This window comes from Siphateles boraxobius, unplaced genomic scaffold, assembly GCF_051911475.1.
Source record: "Siphateles boraxobius isolate OS27281-9 unplaced genomic scaffold, OSU_SipBor_1 8, whole genome shotgun sequence".
NCBI classification, from domain to species: Eukaryota; Metazoa; Chordata; class Actinopteri; order Cypriniformes; family Leuciscidae; genus Siphateles; species Siphateles boraxobius.
This window is the reverse complement of record NW_027509208.1, coordinates 11,962,009-11,984,364: the sequence shown is the minus strand read 5'-3', so window position 1 is coordinate 11,984,364 and position 22,356 is coordinate 11,962,009. Positions and strand designations below refer to the sequence as shown.

At 35.2% G+C, this 22,356-nt stretch overlaps 1 protein-coding gene across 1 annotated transcript in view; it reads left to right on the top strand.

Moving 5' to 3' along the window:
* The first annotated feature begins 2,186 nt into the window (after positions 1-2,186).
* Positions 2,187-22,356, top strand: part of clocka (clock circadian regulator a) — a 63,020-nt gene continuing 42,850 nt past the window's right edge. The window contains exons 1-2 of the mRNA XM_077220666.1: positions 2,187-2,299; positions 14,883-14,986. The gene's annotated coding sequence lies outside the window, so the exon portion shown is untranslated. The remainder of the gene's footprint in view (positions 2,300-14,882; positions 14,987-22,356) is intronic.

The window sequence follows — 22,356 nt, the reverse complement described above, 5'->3', positions numbered from 1 at the left end:
TGTAGCCTATATAAAAAATGATATATAAAAAGATAGATCTAAAATTAGTTTAGAACAATAATATCAGCCCTACTGTATTATAGGCTATTATGCATATCTTTCTACTCATAGTAATGAATTATTTATTTGTTTGTTTATTTATTTAATTAATTTTAATCTCATTTTTTAAATTTATATAGATCATTTTTATTTATTTTAATCTAATTAAATACGTATAATAGATTAATAACTAATACCTTTTAAACACTTTTTAAAATATTAATCACGTTTTTATTGGTTTATTTATTTATTTATTTTAATCAAATTTATTTTAATATCAATCATCTTAATATTTATTTATTTATTCATTTACCTCTCTAGACTTTTCCACGGACCCCCTGTCACTCACTTAAATAATAATTAGCAGAAAGAAGGGAAAAAAAACATTCTGCAAAATGTGCAAATCATAGGCTACGAAAGAAAAGGCCTATACATTTTTTCTTTTACCATAAATAATATAACCGTACTATGGTCTACATCATGTTGAGTTAGATTTAAACATGAACAGTCAGACACTAATGTCCACTTGTCTGTGCCTGCTTCTCTCGACCCCACTGATTTGTATGTCACTGAATCATTTACATGTTTTCACTAAGAAAATGAGTAGGCTATACTATTGACTTAATGCAAATCAAGTAAAGGTTTTTTATATAACCTTTTAAAAAAACATAGAAATTGCCTTGGTTCTCGTTTAAAACAAGCAATAATATAGGGCCTAATTAATATATATAATTGTACCTGGCTTCCGTTAACAGCTCGGCAGCATGTCGCGCACTCGCATCATCTTTCTATTGGACAAGACAAATGTCATTCTATTTACGTCATGCACTAAAATTTTCGCGCGCGCTGTGCCACATTCAAGATTGGTTGACGTGCGTATTTGACCTAATTGGCACACGACCAAGAGAGAGAGAGAGAGAGAGAGAGAGAGAGAGAGAGAGAGAGAGAGAGAGAGACATGTGGGCCAAAGATTAGGAACGTTTGTATAACATAAAATTCACACCAACAAGAATCATTAAAATATAGCAAGGTATTGTCTTTTTGAAATAACTGAAACTTTAAAACCGCTACAGAAGCAGTGACATGTAGGCTAATAACTCCAAACAGAAAGGCTAAATCGATGTACGCATTTTGTGAAAGACCAAGCAATAGCTAAATTATTTCAGATGATTGATAGGCAAATAGCCTATGTCAAGCATTTTAGTGATACATTTCGTGTATAGGCTACTTTTTATAGTTAATTCCTCCAATTTTAATTTTAATTTTACAGGATTCCCCCCCCCCCCCCCAACTTTATTTATGATTGATTTTGTCAAATGTTAAAATTCTGATGTTTAGATTTAGCCTATACATCAAAAAAAAAAATTATATATATATATATATATATATATATATATATATATATATATATATATATATATATATATATATAATTTTTTTATATTTTTTTTTGATGTATAGGCTAAATCTAAACATCAGAATTACCTAAAATGCATGATCAAATCTTTTTGATCAAAGTGTTTATATTGTTTGGTTTTCCCAGTTGTGCCTATTTCTATTATTTATTTATTTACATTATAAAATGTTTCATTTTTATTATTTCTATAATGGTGGACAGTTTTATCCTTTCTTTATCTGTTATAAATAGCCTAAGCCGTTTTAGGCTCCCTCTATGATCTGCTAAGCTACATATTTTATTATTTAATTCCCTTGGCGCTAATTAAACTTTCTGTTTATTGTTTATGAAATTTCGGTGTGCCGTTTTGCATATCCCATTGTGCATATTTTTTAATATATATATATATATATATATATATATATATATATATATATATATATATATATATATATATATATATATATTAATTTAATGTATGCGATGTATTTTTTAATTTATGTATTTTTTGTAATTTCAATACAGAGTCTCTCCTTTCTCTGGGATTCGTTTTGGGAACTCTCCATGATATGCTATATTTCTATATTTAATTTCCTTCCTGAATTACCTTTCTGTTTCTTGTTTATAATTGTATTCTAATCTATACAATGACAAGAAATTTAAAAAAATCGCATACAAACTAAAAGTCAGGTCTTGCTGTGTGTTGCCAGATTGTGTGGGATTCAGCTCTGGTCGTACTGCGCATGCGCGTGGGAAGCCTAGGGTAGGCCCTGCTGTTTTTCTAACTCTAGTTCAATCCTACACTGCCGTCTCAACCAAAACAAGGCGCAAGAAAATCCCCCTCCTGGACGGCAAATAACCGAGGTAAGGGCACAAGCGGGTTTGAAAGATAGCATTATTTTGAGAAGGAGCAGTGGAGCTCTAGTGTCTTATTCGCGTTGGATTTGTTTCAAGCGTACTTGCGGTGAAAATACGGTGGTGTGTTTTTTAATGCTTGCCTGGGAAGAATCCGAAGGCCCGGTGACCCACATTTGTTCTACCCTAGTGAGACAAGGGGAGTGTACGATGTTGCGCTGCCAAATGTTCGCAACCAATTTAAAGCCCGGACACCTCTTATGCATCGCAAGATTTAGACCCTGCAGACGCTATATCTCTGTGGTTTCTCATTTTTAAACTTTGCTACTATATTTATCAGTTATGCACGCATAACCCCTGTTTATACTGAATGATGACGCGCATTTGTCAGACTCTAAACTCCCGCTTCTCCAGGTCATATTTTAATCTGTATTTCAATTAACATATTGATAAAATAAATCGCTCTGAACAGTTAAGTGAGTATTTAATTCATCGTGAATCTGCTGTTTATTATAGTGCCATGCAGCCGGACGCTTTCGCTGGGATTTGTGACTCTGAGGATGGGAATTAAATCCAATTTAACCTGACCATTTTATCGCGGCTCTAGCAGAGCAACCTGTAGCGAGCTCGACTGAATATATCCTTTTAGTAAGCACAGCGTGGAGTAACCAGCCACACACAGGATTAGTTAACATCTCGGAGATGTCGGTATTTATTGCAGCTTTGCATGTCGTTCGACTGTTTAACTATCATGCGTCCGGGGAGTGAAGCGACAAAAAAAGAAGATAGTACCGGTAATTAATTGCATTGATTTAAACTGGTCGTAGTCCACATTTTGAGTGCATGTTTCTGTTAGGGCTTTGAGTTTTACGAGAATAAAAAGGTGAAATCTAGATATCCATTGACAGCATGCAAGAGGTGATTCGGTTTCTATGTGAAGGGTTATTTGTCGTTGAAGGTATCTCTTATGGACGGTAGCCTACTGGAACTGATTATCCCCGTTTCATTTTATATTTGGTGTAACATTAGCCTATGACATGTCTATAGCCTAAGCGTATATAATTGTTGGTATAATTGTTGTAAAATAAAAGCGCCTTGCTGTGCTGTGTGTCATAACGGCGCATGTCTAAATGTCTAAAATTTTGTCTTGGTTGGCCGATGTGGAGGTTTTGTCTATTTCACTTATTTCCGCTCACAACTCGCACTAATGAAATGATTAATGTTTTTTAAAATTAAATTAGGCTTAGCGTTTTCGACTTCCTGTTGTAATGTCCGTCATACACGTTGATGGTGACGTCGGGAAATTAAGTCTTACAGTAGTTCTTGAATATTAATTAGGTAGGCTAATACACAAAATGTATTTATGCAATTGTAATGTAAAACAAAAATTGCTGTTGTGTTATATAAATAAATAAATAGTGATGTATTAAACAGGGTCAGAAGCTGAATATTTGCTCCTTACAATTAAAATTAGATATTGCATTAAGCATAACCCCTGTTTAGCCTATAAGATGAGGGGGTTATTCCTAAAATAATTCTTATCTCATCACTGAGTAAATTTTTTTTTTTTTACAACTTCTTTCCCATATTTTCCACTGTTGGGCCTGGGATTGTGTAGATCAATGGATAAATCCATGGCTCAGCATTTAAAGACAAAATATGATCTATTGACCACTGATAACATTTTCACTTTGAGGTCAAGAGGTTTGATGTTCTAATATTTCCTTTTTTAACTTTTAATTTTAATAAATCAAATGTGCCACTGTGTGTCAGTGCTTATGAGCATGGACAGAAATGCAATGTTAAAAATTTCATATTGCATCTGGATTTTAATATAAGATATAGCCTATATCCCACCTGGCACTGTTAATTGCGCCTTTGTTTTTAGGTTAGCTCTGGATATGGCGTGTTAGTTTATCACGCAGCATTTCTTATCTAAAAAGCTTGTGTACACGTGAGTTATGAATAACACTCTGTAAATAAATACAACGACCACATGATCCCAATAAAAAGAATCCCAGAAAACAAGTTGTTTTTCACCTTCACAATGTTGTTCGACACCAGTCATTCACTTTTAGACTGAGGTGGAGAATGTGTTTTTCTTTGGTGTTATTTTCATGGTGGTGGCACGTTATTCCCCTAATTGCACTTTAGTAACTAAACATACTTCAATGTTTTACTGTCATGAGAAATTAATATCAATGTCCTTCAAACTGTTATGCTATTGAGAAAATCAAAAAACATGCTTCCTGTGTCTTTTTCAGTGACTTTGTGGTTTATTTGATTTGTTTGTACTGTATATCCCCATTGTAAGAACCTTGACATTTTTCGAACAAGTTTAGTCAGTAATTGAACTCGTCATGAAGTTGGTGTCAATGAGGGCATTCAGGATTAAGTCACCTGCAATGACACCGCAGCAAAGTCATGCCCATCTGACTTAACAGGTTTGGCCGATATTACTATTGGCAGCATGTGAATATCTATTATAATCTTGCACCCTGCTTTTATCATCTGCAAGTGTGTTGCTTTGGCTGAATTGCTAGTTTACAAAACCAAACCAGTCTCTGGGTTTGTTTTTATGTATTAAAGGTATGCCGTCAAAGTGTAAGGTCAAGATTATTAACAAGAAATAAATGAGGTGTGTGTGTGTTTTATGTTTAGTAAATAAACTGTAATTTAGGAAGGAAAGGCAGGAGGGCACAGGAGGTAGTGCAGGTAGTGCATATATTATTAAGACCTTTCAATGGTTTGCCACTGTACCCTCTTGGATTCTTGTATTATTTGACACTATTCGCTGATAAAGTACTGTGGTTTTAATGGATTTAAAGTGGTCTTTCAGGTGATTGGCTTACAAAAAAAGACCCAATAAGGAGCAAGATTGAGTTGATCAACTCATAACAATGACTTAAAGTAAAATATTGTCATTTACACACCCTTGTGTCGTTCCAAATCTGTATGAATTTATTTTTTCTGTGAAACACAAAAGAAGATATTTTGAGAAACTGCAGCTGTTGTTCGTTTTGTCCGTATATGGAAGTCAATTGTGACCAAAACTGTTTGGTTACCAACAATCTTCAAAATATTCCCTTTTATATTCCACAGAATAAAAAAAAATTAAACTGTTTGGAGCAATTAAATGATGATCAAATTATTTATGGGGGGGGGGGGGGTAAACTATCCCTTTAACCGATTGTTAACACAGATTGTGTTAACAATAATGTTGTGTTAAGGTCGTCGGTGTGAATAGGAACTCTGATTGGATGTTCAGTTTAGCGAACGAGTCAGTGCACGAGAATTAAAGAGAAAGTGATGATGAGAGTAATTCAAGACAGCACAGACAGAAGGCAGATCCTTCCCGAGCATTTCCAAAACGTGAATATTTTCATAACTGCATGAATCGATTAAAATGAAGAAAGTTATCAACATAACTTGTATTCAAGTGTTTACTTTTCGTATTTCTGTGTATACCTCATATAGGCCTATCCTTGTTTTGGTTTCTCCATTTGAATGACGAATATAGACTATTGATACCAGCTGAAGACAGTTAATTCCTTACAAGCAGAACGCACATGCTGGAGTCTGTGCTGTGTGTTCAAGCGCAGCTTATTGGTCCAGACACAGGCGAACTACACCGTCAGTTTTTCTTTGAAGTCAGCTTGGTCTGTCCCAGGCTTAAACTCCCCCCTGTAGTCAATAATTTTATCCATTAAAACTTTGATCACCAAAATTACATATTTAAAGTTGTTGTTTTTTTAGCCCTGCCTCCACTCACTCACCAGCTGACTGTTGACGTGAGGTTGGCGTGATTGGTTAGGGTAGTTTGTGACGTCAGAAACACCAGCGATTTCAAACCATGATTTTGACATAGACATATACAAACAACATTAAAACCTTGATTTTCATACTTCATTAAAAGAAAGGCCAATTAGCCAGTTGGTTCATTATAGCTAAAAGTTGCAGTCTAGTTAATTTCATTTAAATTAAATTAGAACAAAACAACAGACTTGCTAAATTATTTATTGATAATCATAACATAAGGATAGAGATTAAGAGATATAATTAGTATAAGTCAGGTACTACTTAAAATGTTGTATTTGAGGTGAATTCCTCACAGAATTCCTTAAAATGGTCTTCCAAAGTTTGAGAGAACTAAACCGATAGAAATCATTCAGCAATCATTCACCTAATTATTAAAAAAATATATATATTAGTATATAATTTGGCCTAAATGAAAGTCAGAAATATGTTTATTAAAGAAGAAAATTACATTGAGAGCACTTCACAAGTGGAAGTTTTGATCAGAATCATTTCTGTTACTCGTTAAGAAGAATTTATCAAAGAAACAAGACATTGAAATATCATTAGGTAGTCCTGTGCACAATGGCAATCAAAGTTTTCTTGTGCATTATTGTCAAATGCCCCCCAAATCATAGTTAATGTTTTGCTTTTGTGAGTAAGTCTTTATAATACTGGGAAAATTGTTATGGGTGATGAACTCTGTGGTTTGGGATATGGAGCCTGGGCATAAAAGCAACCATTGTAGTAGCAGAAGTAAACCAAAGCCATCCATACGGAGTGGTCAGTGTGCCCTGGCAGGACTCTTAGAGCCTTGTTGTTCTGGTCAGTTGGTCTTGAGGTCAGGGTCATGCTTTCTGATGTCTAAGGAGTATCTCATTGGTTAAATGTTCACACGTAAGGAATAATCTACAAACGGTTGTCTAAAACACACTTGGCATATAATGTGTTTACTGCATAAAATTAGAAGTCAGGATTACTTTATATAAGATGCAACATTTGTCTGGTAATAAAGTTATAAAGTTCAGGGTGTGTATTTTATTTATTTTTGTAAGAATTTAATGCCTTTATTCGGCAAAGATTCACGAAATTGATCAAAAGTGTCAGTAAAGACATTTATAATGTTACAAAATATGTATATTTCAAATAAATGCTGTTCTTTTGAACTTTGTATTCATCAAAGAATCCAGATTTTGTTTTATCATGGTTTCCACTAAAATATTACGCAATATTAACATTGATGATAATAAAAAATGTTTCTTGAAATCACAGGAATAAATTACAGTTTAAAATACATTAAAATAATTTAAAAAAATTTTTTTTAAATTGTAATAATGTTTCAGAGTACTGTATTTCTGATCAAGTAAATGCACCCTTGATGAGTATGAGAGACTTCAAAAACATATAAAAAAAAATCTTACCCACCCCAAAAATTTTAATGGTAGTTTATCTAGTGAGATGCTTGATTTCTCTTTTCCAAACCTGAAACACAAGTTCTTTAAAAATATAATCTTTTGACCACTCAACAAGAGAACAACAACAGATCTTGATTATTTGATCCGCAAAGATACCGTATTGTACTTGGAAGGCCTTACAGAATACACAGCCATGACACAATACCGTTCTGATCTTGTCAGCTCTATTCAAACACACGATTCAGGCATTTGGTTAAAGTATGTTTATGGAACTGTTTATAACTGGACAGCACTGTGTTGTGTGTTCAGTAATAAAATAAGTAGGCCCTATAGGGAATGTAGCAGAAAATGTAGTTTTACAGTAAGATTTGATTAACATTAACATTAGTTTATCATTAGGTATCATAAACTAATAAAAATGTATTACTGCATTTTTTTAAAATATGTTAATTTGAATTGTTCTTTTTTTATATATTGATATACTTTTATAATTGTAATATTTTTTATTCATGTTTGTTCTTAATACATTCATATTAACCTATACAACTTATAATGTTAAATGTATTAATATGTGTAGAAATTTACATTACACTAAGATGAATACATGTTGTAAAGTATTGTCCAATACACATTTTATACAAACTAATTGAAGTTAAAAAAGTTGAGGTGATTGGCTTACAAAAAAAAGACCCAATACGCACCAAGATTGAGTTGTTCAACTCATAACAATAAATTAAAGGGATAGTTTACCCTATAAACAAAACAAAAAAACAAGACACGAACCTTGTGAGTCCCACTCAGTGAAACCATTCACTCATCCTGTTTTCAACACTCAATTTTTTCAGAAATAATTTTTTTTACCCTCTTGAATTTTTGTTTATAGTGTAAATATACCTAATTTGATCATGTAAAAATCAAAACTCAATGTTGAAAATTTTCACCCTTGCATTTCTGTTTATTTTGTAAGTATGCTGACTAAATATACGTTGTCACCTTTATTTCTATAGCTCTATACAATACAGATTGTTTCAAAGCTGCAAAATCTGCAGTAAAGCAGCTCTGACAAGCCAATAGTGTCATTATTCAGCTCCATTCAATAACTGTAAAAATCATCAATTGTGCATGCATACTGTATACAGTGTATTTGTGCACATACATGTTCATGTGATATAATCCTGTACACTCCACTCCACACCGAACAAGCAAATGACACAAGATAGTTGTGTTTTACATGTTTCACATCTGTACGTAGCTTGGTGTGAAAATGGCTAATCATTAAATGGTTTTTGTGTAGAGTGACCACAATTTTTAGAAGAGTTAAAATAGTTTTGAATTAAGTGTTTGCTTTTGCAAGAGATGTGTGATGTTTTGCATCTTGTTGTGTGTTTTTTGTGGCTTTTTGTGTAGAGTTTAGAGAAAATGAGCCATATAAATTGTAAAGACCATTTAAATGAACCAGTGTGGTGCTTCTTACTTCCTTAATTTGTGTAAAAAGCCTTTAAAGTTAGAGCTGCATAAATATGGAGGCTGAAGTGCCAAGGCAAAGTCTTGTGTATTACTGGCAATAATAACATTATATCTTACATTTTTTCCCTCTCTTTTCTGTCTCTATCTTCATAATGTCTTTGTTCCTAAACTTACCTTGAAGCTTTTTTCTCTTTGTGCCTTCAGTTTATTTATAGTCGGATTTGTTTGTGTACTTTGGCCACTTGTTAACATTGTCAATTGTGTTGTATTTACGGACATTTTAAAAACCATATGCTTGTGAGGTCATTAACCGGCAGCTCTCAGATGTTTGCTTTTCTTTTTGAGAATGATTTTGGGTCAAGAGGCCATCTGAGCTCTTGTTTTCTAGCATGCCCGCCATTTCATAAGACTCTTTGAGATTGTCTTTCCTTCACTGCCAACCAAATTACATTTGCTTCAGCCCACACAGATGCCAAAACCCTCAAAGAAAAATTAACTTTCCATTTACAGATCCTCAAATGGGCCCATGATCTAGGGCCCATGTCCTATCAACTTGTGTCAGTCAGAGAGCGATTGGAATGATAGCTTTTGTGTTTTGATGTGACAGTAACGCAGGAGGCTTGTTTTCCGTATGCTTCCTATTCCCTGGCAGATGATGAGTTTAATTTCCGATCTGTTCAGAAAAGTAAAATTTCCACTCGCACTGATATTTTATTGGTCGGTCCAGGGCAGGCTGGAATTCCCTGGCATTTTAGTTTTTCCACAATTATCCTACATTTCTCTCTCTGTGCTTTAAGGGATAAAACTGGAGCCTATATCGCTTCAGTTTGGCTGTCGCAGGGGGACGCTAGGACCCGATGCTGGGCGCCAGCCTTGTCTCCAGAGGGACATGTGACTGCATTGTGGGAGAGTGGGTTGGAGTGACGAGTCCTTTTGGATGCCCAGAGCTCTCAACATCCACCCACTCCACCAAACCCGCATGTATGCATGCCTCCATCTGCTCGCTCTGCGTTTCACATCGGACTCTGCTTCAGAAGACTGTGTTGTGTGTAAGATCAGAAGCATGTTAAGCTTAAAGGCACCATGAAATCACAAGTCTTAGTTTTTACATTTACATTACATTTACATATATGCATTTGGCAGACACTTTTATCCAAAGCGACTTAAATTGCATTTCAAGGTACACATTCACAATCTTATCAATTCTTGCTTTCCCTGGGAATCGAACCCATGACCTTGGCGTTGCAAGCGCCAACGCTCTACTGATTTATCCATGCAAATAATATATATTTTTTTAATTAATGTCCCCTCGTAATCTGTAACCAAAATTACTTCCATATTTATCGGCGTGAGGGCAGGACAACCTGCCACTCACATGAGATCACAACAATAGCAAACGACAATGATCCAATCAATTCCTGATGTCCAGCCCTACATTTTTTTTTCTTGTTCTAGAAGCTGTTTTCATATGTCACAGGAGGGAAAAAGGCTAACTTCTGTTTCATGCCAATTTAAATGTTGACAATCAAGCAAGTTTTGTTTAAAAGTTGCGATGTAATTGAAGTAGCGATAAATCCTTTCTTTCGTATTGTGACAGACATCTGAGTGAAACGGATTCTTGAAAAGAAAAAAAGTGTTTGGCTGGGACACTTAGCCGGGGACACACTTAACGACTGTAAGGGCTATTATATATGTAATTTGATACTTACGTCTGATCATGCCCAAAGTCGGTCTTCACAGTCAGTGTTTAAAACCTGCTCCAGTCGTTGAAAAGTCTGTAAGTGCGTTCAGTTCAGTCTTAGAATGTTCTCCACCATTGGTGTGAGTTTAAGGCGGGAATGTCTATTTAACTGGCCAGTGCACTTTGTTGCCACTTAGCACATTAATTACAAACTTAAGCTTTAAAAAACAATTAAGAAGATTTAAAAACAGTCTTCACAATGATTTCTTCCTTTTAATTTTATTTCATGGTTACATTCGAATTATCATCATGTCAATGGCTCAATTAAGCAGTTCTATCTTTGCTATTCTAAATTTCATGTATGACTGCTTTTTTGGTTCCCTATAAGCAGTTGTTTGAACTGTCAGATGCATGGAGTTGAATGTTGTAAACCAGTTGGCAAGGATAAGATGGCATATTGCAGAGGAATATGAGTCATGTTTTTATCCATTTGGGTCACTGTTGGTTTCCCAGCTAGGGTTTGGCTTTTTGTCATTTGAAGACAAAAATAAATTTTTGATTATGGGAATGTTGCAAGCATTTAGCTTTCACACATATTGATGTTAGGAAGTCAAGAGGTGAAAATGAATTGCGAGTTACTTCACTGTTGATGTGAAGCTTAATTGCTGTGTGAGTGTTAACAGGAGTTAAACCACCTGGGTCCATAGAATTACTGTGTTGTTACTATTAGCAAAGTCTTTAATTCAAAATTAACGTAAAAAGATATAAGTTGACTAGATGTTTACATTTTCAATCAAATCAAGTTTATTTGTATGGAGCTTTTCGAAATGGAGCTTTTAAAGCAGCTTTACAGAAATGTATGTCTCATTGTTTCTTAAGGCTGTAATGAATAGTTTTAAACTATTTTTATTGACCGCTTTCACAGTAGTTGCTACGCTATTGCTAATGTGTTCACAGAGGTTTCCTAGGCCATACATCTTGTTGTTACAGTGTTGCTAGGTGGATTCTGAGGCATTGCGAGTGGTTGCTAGATAGTCACTAATTATGACTAAATGGCAAAAGGCCTGGTCTACATTGATTTTTTTATTTTTTTTGGTCAAGAAATGTCTGCTTTAAAGTTCAAACAAACAGTTATTTTTTACATTGGTGGCTTCTAAAATAGATTGTACCACAATAATTGATGGGCATGGAAAAAACGTAAATAATAGCGCAGTTATTATCTGGTGTTTTGAGTGTCTCTGTTTGCAGTACATGTTGCTCCAAGCAAACTCATCTCTGCATCTGCTTTGAGTTTGGGTCGCTTATAACATGCATTTGGAACACAACATGTTCCAACCTTCTTTCCATAATTCTTATGAGAAGCACTTAAAAATTACTACTATTGTCAACAAAAGAGAAATTTTAAAGGCTAATTCACACTGCATCGATGCCGGCCAACGGCAACGGCGATGATTGTTGGATCAGTGTGTTACCCCTGTCTGCGTCAGTTGCCATTGGTCGGCGCCTGTTTTTGATAAACTCGAAATCTTTCATTAAAAAAGTTAACCTCCCCTCCACCTCAAAATGATGTTGACGTGTTTTGGCGGAGGGTGGGACTAAAAATCCACCACAACTGAACTGACTGCAAACTTGCATTTAGATCTGCCTCCATAGTTAGCAACACCCAACTTACTGCTATCCAATAAATTCCTGAAGGGCCTGGAATGCTGGAATTATTCCTGGAAGGAATAAATGTCCTGCCCCTCCATAACTGCAGGTTCTTCTCGGGTGTAAATATTGAGGATGGTGTCAATTTCAAACCAATGCAAGCCCGATTCAGACCCTGACAATGTTAATGAACAAGAGGATCGTCCAGAATGGATTTCATGCACTGATTTCACAGGACATTTGTAAGTGGTATGTTTTTTGTAATTTTCTTAAAATTATAGATACGATGTTATCCACCATTTAATCATGATATTTGTCTGAAAAATAAGGTAATACAATCCATAATCGGTAAAACAAATATGTTTAATTTTCCTAAGGAGCAGTGAGCTGTCTTACAAAAGCAAGAGCTTACAAAAGCAACAGAAAACAAGCTGTTCTCCATGAAATATGCACCGCACAGATAAACGGTGGGGTTATAATGTTCAGAAACAGTGTTTTAAATAAGTTCTAACAACTCTTAAGATTGACAGCCTTTGTAAGGTGAAACAAATGAGTTTTGGAAATGTTGTGGAAAAAGCAGTTTGTCTTTGACATAGCCACAACACAGTGTCTTCTCTAATGCAGCTCAACCAGGCCTCGTCCCCCTTTTTGCTTGTTCTGTGGGCAGGATTATTTAAATTTTTACCATTGTGACTTCATAAGATCCAGAAAAATCATGTTGTAGTCCAAACAAGTCTTTTGTTGTAGTTCCTGGAAAGTGGATTCTGTTAAATAAAATATCTCCCTTTGGAGATGACTTTGAGCTTTGTAACCTTGCAGATCTTTTTTATGCTCAAACAGCAACATTACAGACTAGCAACATTTTAAAAAGTGAAAAAGCATAAAAGGACACCTTTAATGGCTCCCTGCTGTTTTCCACCAAAATAAAAGTTAGATGGTTTAATGTTTGAAATTTAGATACCCATAAATATTTTATTTTACAGTAGTACTGTAAAGTATTGTTATTATATTTGTTATTTTGTTGTGAAATATTACAATAATAAACTGTTTAATTTAAAAAATATATTATTATTATTATATAGCCGTGATCGTCTCCGTTATTGAGACATAATCACAAAGTTGGTGTCCAAATTGTGCAGCCCTAGAAACAAGAACAGCAAAAATGGAGCTTTTAAAAAAATTAAATCTAGTTTTAAATCGCAATAATTTTTTATCAGAAAAATCACAATTAGATTTTTGCCCCAAATCGTGCAGCTCTAAGTTAACTTGTTAGTAAGTGCTTCAAACAAAACTCTGATGCAACTAATTTGGTAATCTGGCAAATTTAGTGATTATTTCATCTTCAAAAGTGCTGATTGTGTAAACCTGGTAAATTTCCAGGTTTACTTATCAAAAACTTTTTATTTTTATTTTTTTTAATTACTCCTGGATTCAGTAATATCTGTGATGTTTGTCTTTGCAGCCATCGCTAATTAACTGACTATTGAGAGCCCTTAACACACTAACCAAAAACCTCTACCTAAGACTAAGCTATTTGTCTTCATTATTTTAAATGATAAACTGTTATAGGTCACCCCTTAATTTGAAACGGGCAAGCTGTGTTTTGACCAGGGCAGTTTGCTGGTATATTTAGTCACCAGACACTTTAATCCACTGCCACTAACAGTACTATAATTGCTGTGTGATGTCCCACTAGACTGTTGGGGACCGTGGTGGTGGGGGTGGGGGTGTCACTTTACTCTCCGCTTTTGTCTGTCCTTGTTACCATCTCCCTAGGACAAATGGATTTTGTTGTAGTGTTCAGGATAAAAACTGAAAAAAGAATAAATGTACTTGGGAGTGAACTGGCTGTTACCAGTCAGTTGTCAGTTCTTGTTCTTCAGTGCTAAGAATTCCCTTTTGGGTTGGACTCAATTTATGTTTAGAGGCAAAAGGAGTAACAGCAAGATGTTTGCATGGAGGGACGGTAATTTCTCAGTGCAACGGGAGCCCCATGATTTGTGTGTGTGTGTGTGTATGTGTGAAGACTCAGAATGACCCAGATGTTTTAGTTGTGATTTCATCTCTAATCAGAACCTCTGGGACGTTTGGAGAAGCTAGCGGGTGGACACAGGACTTTTCTTAGAACTAGACACAAGGTCTTTTCACTTACACAGCAGCACACCGCACATATAACCGTGACCTGGTTTGTTGACATTTCGCTGCAAAATAATAGTCAGCAAATTGTGATAGGACGCATCTAAATATTCTTAAAGCTAACATGCACAAACACCCCAAATCAGAGTGCAATAGACAATGCAGCTATAAAACAGCTGTTTTGAAAGGGAAATAATTAGAGACTGACTATGAGATGCTGGAAATATAATCTCAATACAACACTGGTGGTTTAGTCTTACATGATCCATAACTCTGTTTTTTTTTTTACAAGTCTTCGGTGCACGGGTAATATATAGTGTGTGCTGTGGTTAAAGTAAAACAGTTTCTTTTGTTCTTCATTTCTAAATGCCAGAATAAGGTAAAGTGGATATACCCGATGTATGCTCACCTTAAGGGAAGAGTGCTTAACACTTCCTTTTTGCCTTTGCAGGGTTGGATTGCCATTGCCATTGGATTGGAGTTACTTTGTTTGGAATTAAAACGCTCAATGACAATCTACAAGAGCCCTTCTGCAACTTCTCCAACCTAAAGAAGGTAAGGTGGAAAATGGTGAAATATTATTTTTAAAACGGTTTGACAGTCCCCAAATGAAGATATTCAAAGACATTACTTTATATAATCATTAAATAGTCGATGTATTGTTGTTTTTGGCCATTGCATCACATCCATGGTATGTTAGGAGGAGTTCACGTGTCCTGTGTGAATGGCTTCTTAGTCATTTTGTGCTACCTTTATTTTGTTATTATGATATGACGGGCTGTATGCTTATGATAGTGTTGTGATTTTCATGTTGACTGCACTCCAATATTGCTCAGGTTCTGAGTCACTTAATAGCTTACTACGCTGCAAGCCTCAGAGATGAAACTTCAAATGGCTGAACAACTGGAGATAGATGGAGCATAGCGTTGATTTGAAAGGAGGATGTTTTATTCGGTTAGATATACACAGTTCGGCTTTAAACGAGAAGGGCAACCATTCTGTAACTGAAGTGAAGAGCAAAAGAGTTTTCTTTTAATGTGTGATTAATCTAGTTATATTTTTTAATCGATTGACAGCACTAATATAATGTGTTGCAAACAGTTGCTTAATATTTTTGTGGAAACCCTGATCTTTTTAAGGATACTTTTAATGAACATTTAATAGAAAGTTGAAAAGAACAGCATTTATTTAAAATATAAATCTTTTGTAACAATGTTAAAGTCTTTACTGTCACATTTGACCAATTTAATGCATTCTTGCTGTATAAAAATATGAATTACTTGAAGAAAAATCGCACTGACCTCAAACTTAATCAGTATCAAACATTCCTCTGGCATAAAAAAAAATTATATACCTATATTAAAAAATATTTATTGTAAACTTCAGTACATGTATGGATGATGTTACATTTAAAAATAAAAATATTTGGTTATAGCCAATAGAAAATTGTCCAAAGTATCCATTTGCATCCATTGTACAAATTTTAATTGATTGCACAAAATTAACTTATAAACTGTATAATAATTATTGCATTCGTCCATTTTAATAAGTTAAATCGAACATACAGCAGAAATGTATTTTTTTTGGAGTACCAGTCAAAAAGACCAAACTTGCCTACATTACAAACTTCATGAAAGAACTGAAAACATTGTGGTTAAACTTAATTTGGCAACATGCTTTACAATGAAACATTATAAAGGTCCATTTACATCCCAGTGCTGCTGCAGTGGGAATGGTTTTCTTATTAATATTCAAATTTACAGCTGGTTCGTGTAGACTTTTTTTTCTTTTTTCTTTTAAGACTTGCAGTATAATTTGCATGAAGATGCCATGCTTGCATTTGTAAGTGATGTATTACACTAGGCACTGCTTCTGTATTTTCATGTGGATGGATTGTGGCTGCAGGCTTCAGTGCTGATTTGGGATTCGAAACTGAGAAAAAAAAAACTTCCCTGGAGATCCCACACACACAGTTTCCCGTGATCTCAGTGTCTAGGCTTCAACCCACCTCACGTCACACTTATTCCTGTGTTTTTCTCTCACTAAGAGGAAAAAGGGTGATTGTGCACTAGGGAAAAGTGAGGAATTGGAGAGGCCGTTTGACTCGGCAGAAATCGCCTGCCCTCCATAAAAATGCAGCGTGTCGTTTTTGATGCCACAACACTGTATTTTAGCTCTGAGGATGGCATGACTTTGCTGACGACAGCCCTTCATGTCTGTGGAAAGCCTGTCAGCTGTATGCTAAATTTAAATTTTGGCCACTAAAGACCTGCAGGATATTTACACATCATGTAAGTGTAGCCTGGGTTGGGTGTACAGTATGATAATGGTTCTCTGAACGGTTCTGTGTGGGAAAACAAAGGCTTTTTACGGTTGCCTTCATTTTTATTGGGAAACTGATGAGAAATTTTGAGATTTGGCAAATATTCCTAAATATTTGGTAATAAAAGCACAAAAGATTTTTTTCACTTAACAATTGAATTAAGAGATAAAATAAGACTGTAGTAGATATAGAAAATAAATAAGTAAAACATTTAAAATAAAAAAACACATTCTCTGCCCCTTAATATGCATGTCTTCAGGAAATGTTGTTCATTAGCCTTTCCGATTTTTAAGATATGATAAAATTGTGTGAATACAACACTGTACCTGGTTAAAGTGTAGGGTTCTGCTGTATTCAGAAAAGTACCGTTTCGACTGCACCAATTAATGGCCAAACATAGAGCATCCTGTGGGTTGATATTTTAGACGATTAAATTACATTTGCTCAAAAATGTGGAGTAACATTTGTGTCATCCAGTAAGTCCTCTTCCAACTGGAAGTTGTTAAGAGATAGTTCACCCAAAAATGAAAATTCGGTCATCATTTACTCGCCCTCAAATTGTTCCAAACCTCAATGAATTTCTTTCCTCTGAATACTTTCCTCTAAATATCAAAAAAATAAATAAAATTACTACGGAAGTCAATGGGGTTGCCGACATTCTTCAAAAAGTCTTCTTTTGTGTTCAGCAGAAGAAGAAAAAAATTCATACAGGTTTGGAACAACTTGAAGGTGAGGAAATGATGACAGAATTCTCATTTTTGGGTGAACTATCCCTTTAAGGTCCGAAAGTATAAGCCGTATGAGTAAATGTAAATGTTCAGATTCAGTGTAGTGGTTCTCTGTCTTATTTTTGTCATTCTGCTCCCTGCATGTGTATTTCCTAGCATGTAAAGAATAAAATAAGTATTTTAGAGCTCTTTAGCAGGAGAATGACGTAATTTTTTTTAATTTGGAGTTTTTTTGGTTTTGGAAAAACATGGATAAACAACATTTTAATCAAGCTCAGTTGTCTTGGATCCCCAAGTTTTTACTACTTTGAAATGTCAAATAGTTAAGATATTCACTTGCATTTAACATTCTTTTGTGTGTGTGTGTGTGTGTGTGTGTGTGTGTGTGTGTGTGTGTGTGTGTGTGTGTGTGTGTGTGTGTGTGTGTGTGTGTGTGTGTGTGCGCGCGCGCGCGCATACCATAGTTATATTACAGTTAATTCTGAGTGCGAGGAGAACATAATGGATTACAACTGTAAATTTGGTGCTTGTGAATGTTTATGATGTTTGTGCTGACAAATTGCGCTGGTAGTTTTATTTGTGTATCAATCATTATTTTGCTTGATTTTTGATGTCTTAAATATGGCAGTTATAAATGATTAGTGGATTATTCGGCTCCTTTTGATGCCTATTGTTTATGTATTTGCATGATTGTGCAGTTTTTGTGTGTCATTCAGGTGTAACAGGTGAGCAAGGGAGAGGAAATAGGATGTTTGTCTGTGTTTGACCTGTGGACACAATCAGCCGCTTTTGGAATAGGCTCACGTGAGCTTGGCTATAATAATACTTGGCTATATACAGAAGCGAACAGGTACACGACACGTGAGGCCTTTAACCTGAATCACACAATGTCTAATGCTATTTTAGTATTTATATACTGTACTATTAAAGTATCAATTACTATATCTTTTATTTTTATATTGTCAGTTTTCATTTTATTTGAAGTTTTAGTAATTTTAGTACATTTAAATAACATACTTATTTCAGTTGGTTGCGAAGACATTTCTTATTTTAAAAGGGAACTGACAATCCGTAAACATTAAAATACTCACTATTTTCAAAAGTATAGGCACAAAACATGAGTTAACATGATTTTAGTGTGAAAAACTGTAAAGCATTTCTGAAATTATAAGCCTGGCATTTCTACTTTAAATCCTTTAGAAAAATGGCCCCATAACCTTAGTTTTTTTTAAACTTCTACAGCATTCTACATCATTTTTGCTCCGCATTTACTAATACATTTTTAAGATCCAAAGTTGTTGTTGTTGTTAACATTAGTTAATGCTCTGTGTGAACTAACATAAACATATTTTTATTAACTAACATTCACAAATATTGATAAATTCTGTAAAAACATATTTTTCATTGTTCTTTCACATTAGTTAATGCATTAACTGATGTTAACAAATTAAATAATTTTTTCAAATGCTGCTGATTGAGCTGATTAATGTACTAAACTAGGAATATTCCTTTACTATTTTTGTTTTGTTGATTTAACAATACATTCATTAGTTGATCTACCTGAAAAGAGTAAACTTTGTGACAATATCAAATCATTGCCATTTTTGAGTACCACAAGCTCAACACATCATCGCTCAACCAATGGTGTGAGATTGGAGCAGGACTATCTCTTTGACCGATTGCAGATGGGGGGAATGTTCGGGAAACCTGTTTTTGCGATTCGGTTTTGGAGGCATTAGCTTTCCTTTGTATGCCAGTCTATATGCTCATAGAGGTGAATCAATCTATCACCTGCACAAACAGACCCAGATTTTCTTTGTAAGTACCAGTAAATCTGTTTTAATGAACAATTTTTACATCTTTAGAAGTCACCTTTGCCTCTAATCCTCCTTCCATTCTCCCGTGCTCTCTGCCTCCCTCTGGCTGGGATCATGGCTGACCCACTTGGCGTCAGTGCCAGCGGTTGGCTCCTCGCCGTTCCTCTGAAAGACCAGATCAACAGCCACAGCAACTTCACCGTAGGGCCTTCTGCCAGCTGCACCATGGGGCCCTGCCAGTGGCGGTGTGAGGCCTTGCCAGTGGAAAGCAGTATTGCTCAGACATTTTCCTGTCTGCAGACTGCTGGACATTCACACTAACAAAGGGAGCTTTTGTGAGATCCAGGCACAGGGGCTTGAGGTTGACTGCAAGCCCACAGAAGGGACTCTAACCCTGGGAAATCAGGGTGTGGTGTAATAAAGTGTCCTGGAAGAAACAAAAATGACCTTTACTTGGTGATTATCGGCACAGAGATAAGAGATAGCCACGAGTACATGGACATAACAACAATAATTGATAATGAGAAACGCATCCTAACTTATTTTTGTTAAGCTTGAAAACTTTTCAGTAAAAAGTCCAGCATCTTCACATAGTCAAATGGAGCCTTATTTAATTAATTTTTATTCAATTTTATTTATTTTTTATTCAATTTTATCATGAAAAAAAATTGTGGCATGGTAGTATAAAAATAACAAAAATACTTGATATTGAAAAAAGACATACCAACTTATTTTTGATGAGCTTGAAAACGTTTCAGCAAAAAGTCTATATACAAAAAAAATCTATATACAGTCAAATGAAGCAATATATATATATATATATTTATAATATATTTATAATATATGTATTTATTATTATTATTATTATTATTGTGTGTGGCATCGTAGTACATGGAAATAACAACAATAATTGATAACAGAATTGGAGAAAAAAAAACAGCTTGAAAACGGTTCAGCAAAAAGTCCAGCATTTATACACAGTGTCAAATGGAGCTCTGCTTTATTTTTTTTATTTTTTATTTTTTATTTTTTTTTGTGGCATCATACTTTGCAATTCGGATGGGTTAGAGCCTGGAGTGGCAATTTTGGCTCGTTTCCACTGAGCAGTACGGTACGGTACAGTACGGTTCGGGTCGGGTCGGGTAAGTAAACCATGATCCAGCTAGCGTTTCCACCGCCAACAGTACCCTACTTGATAGGCGTGGTGTTTGCTGGAAAGAAGCGATCAACGTCATTTTCGGGCGAAGAAGAAAGCGACAAAGTAAACACCAATGGATGGCATACAGCAGATCTTGTCCTTGCTTCTCGTCATGTTTGTCACAAGAAGACAAGCGCCGACATTAGGCATTTCTCAATACCAAGTATGTAAAGTTCTCAGCAGAGGGACTCCCGAGGACGCGAGTCCGGTAATTCTCCAAATGGAACAGCGCGTTCTTGAAAGCGTCACTCAGCTCGCTCTGCATGTACATTTTAGGCAACAATAAAACAAAATATGTTATAAAACACCACTCTGCCTCTTTTCGTTTTCATTTAAATAAATTTTAAACATTATAGGCACACAAATGTGGTTCAGGCAATGTATAGACCTGATTATATACATGTTTAACGCTAGCCTATTTATAACAAAACGAAATATAAAACACAACCCTGCATCTTTTCGTTTAAATTTAAAAAAATATTAAACATATTCCAGGCAATATGTGCATTTGTACAAATGTTGCAATAAACAACATTACAGTGATAATCTTGTAATAAAAAATGACAAAACTCAACCCTATCTCTTTTTGTTAAATTTCAGTTCTATCAATAATAGCCATTATATAAGTAAAAGGTAACGTTACAAGAAGCTATAGCCTACAATAAGAAATAAAGCAAACAATTCAGTCAAATATACAAATTCAGCGCTAGTCTAACGTTAACTTTACAACGGAAAAGTTATAGCATAAATATATGAAACTTCACTTAGCCCTCAGCCAAAACGATTGGCCAGGGAACGAATTATCGATTCACGAGACCAAAGATCACCCGTTAGATATACACAAGAAGAATTACCACTACAGAGTCAGCGGCAAACGTCAGAACGACTAGCCGAGGAAAGGCTGTTCCAGGCGGGGAACATGAGCGCCGAGCGCCCGGTGATCGCCTGGAATGGATCAAATTATCATAAATCATTATAAATAAACCGCAGATTTGAGCTTTAAACAACTACATTCTCGCCTCAAAAACTCTTAAAACTACATTTCGTGAAAGAATAACCGTAGTATTATATTCCAACTGTATATTAAAAAATGGCGCTTCTTATGTTGCATTCCCCTTGTAGCTCGCGCAAGTGACGATCCTCTGTCAACCAATCAGCGTTCTGCAGTGAGTCTAGCTCCACCCTTTAGTACGGTTCGGCTTTTTGGTATCATTCACAACTTTTGACAGTGGAAACGCAAATAATTGCGTACCGTACCGAACTGTACCGTACCGTTCAGTGGAAAGAGAACACAAGTCTTCACTTTTAAGATGCAATGTCCAAAGATGTGCAAATGATGCATAGACCAATAATAGTGCATCGATAACTTTTTTTTTGGTAAGCCTGTATTGATGCATTGACAGCATTAAAATATCAATAGCTAACACACCAATAAGTCAATAATTATTTCATGGCGATGACGTAATAAATAGGTGTACACGGAGGCTCTGCCTTCTTTCACGTGGAAATCTTTTCCGCTTATTTTCTCCTGTTCAATCCGTGGAGATCAGACTTGACCCATGAGTGAAAACATGAACACATGAACACACTTCATCTAAACACTGCTCTTAGCAGTTTGGGCGCTGTCAGATGTTCGATAACAGTAAATCGCGGCTCACGTATTTCGAACTGTGTTTTACCCCAAGACGAAGAACGAAAAAACTTCGCCGTGAGTATATCGGGGCCTTAAATAATGACAGAATTTTTCATTTTTAAGGGTTATTTAAGGGTTTTTATCTTTGTCTTACCTATATACGTGATAATATGGTTAGTTAAAAAACTATTTATTTGCCTTAGGCATTTTATTTTATTTCTGCAAC